We start from the raw sequence: 1,648 nt of genomic DNA on the forward strand, positions 1-1,648 counted from the left end.
TATATATATATATATATATATGATTTCCACTGCAATAGCAACTAGAAGAAAAAGCCATATTACAGCCATGTTAGGAGAAACTGAAGGTCAGTTAGACCAGTCAGTCTGTGGTGGTGGTAGTGGTGGTAGTAAGAGTAAAGTATCCAGTAAAAGTGGTCCAGTAGGTATATTTAAATGTCAGTAGATTTTAGTGAAGAGAAGTAGACAGGGAAATAAGAAACAACAGCGAATATCGAGATACCTGGATCCAGTGTGAAAGTTTGTACCCAAGCTTGGTTTTAAGCCAGATTTGTTCAAATTGGACCCGCGCCAAGAGAGGGCTCTACGCACACGCTGCAGCGGAGGACGCTGTGATAAATTTTTGATATATCATTGCGATTAATGGTGGAGTCCCAAATCTTCAATGCTTTTTGGCTGGGATTGTCGTGCTGCACGAAGCATAAAACATCAATCTTCAGTTTTGTAGAGTTGAGGGCTCCACCGACAATTCTCTAATTGGATCCCGCACTTCCGAGCGTCCGCCTAGCCTGTGTCTCATGGTTGGGGGAAACTTTGTAGTCCCAGGGGCGCATTGTATGTACGTAAGGCACTCTTGGAAGAGATCTGCATTACGAAATGTAATGAACTGGCATCCATGTACCAATGATACACATTCCAAACATTTATAATTATCGGAGTAATTTAGGACTTATGATTTTCTGAATTTTATAAATTCTTAGATATTTAAATTATATGAAATGATTCTGTGTTCTCGTTGTTCTTTCAAGAATTCTCTTCTAATTGTGCTGACACCATTTTCAGTCTTACAATTCCATTTCTTCCTGACTCAAAGACAAGCATACCATATTCTAAAGTACCTTGTTGTTTGGATGATTTACAAAATAATGGAAACATTTTATATTCACTCGTTCAAGTGACTCCAGTATTTTATCCCCGTATCCGTGATACAAAGGATATATTACCCTGGCGTTCATGCACTAAATATGATACACATTCCCGAATTCCTTTATCACCAGATTGGCAGTATATTTTGCACCATAGTGGCCAGTATATTTTGCACCATAGTGGCCAGTATATTTTGCACTTAAAATGAAAAAAAATATACTGCCACGTAACACTAATGCACGGACGTAGCGAGAAACGTACAGAGGCTTCTAAACTTAATCACATGTTCATTCTCTACAAACACTTAACATTCAGAGCATTGATTGTTTAGTACTACCACTAGACTAGTTCAGTCAACCGTGTCTGCCTTAACTTAGTCATTAACTCCCTACAAAAATAGAGCAAACTTCAAACACTAGTCAGAAGCAAAACAGCTGTGACATAAGCCATGTCTTTCTATTTCAAATTTTTGAAAAGCAGTGTAATCTGTGAAACCGGTTAAATCTATAAATATAATAATAAAAATATTTTAACTATTCTCAGTGCATTTTAAACTTCAATTTTTCCTGTATATATATATATATATATATATATATATATTACTCTTTTACTTGTTTCAGTCTTTTGACTGTGGCCATGCTGGAGCACCGCCTTTAGTCGAGCAAGTCGACCCCACGACTTATTCTTTTAGAAGCCTAGTACTTATTCTATCGGTCTCTATTGCCGAACCGCTAGGTTACGGGGACATAAACACATCAGCATC

The sequence above is a fragment of the Octopus bimaculoides genome, chromosome 15 (assembly GCF_001194135.2).
Source record: "Octopus bimaculoides isolate UCB-OBI-ISO-001 chromosome 15, ASM119413v2, whole genome shotgun sequence".
Classification (NCBI taxonomy): domain Eukaryota; kingdom Metazoa; phylum Mollusca; class Cephalopoda; order Octopoda; family Octopodidae; genus Octopus; species Octopus bimaculoides.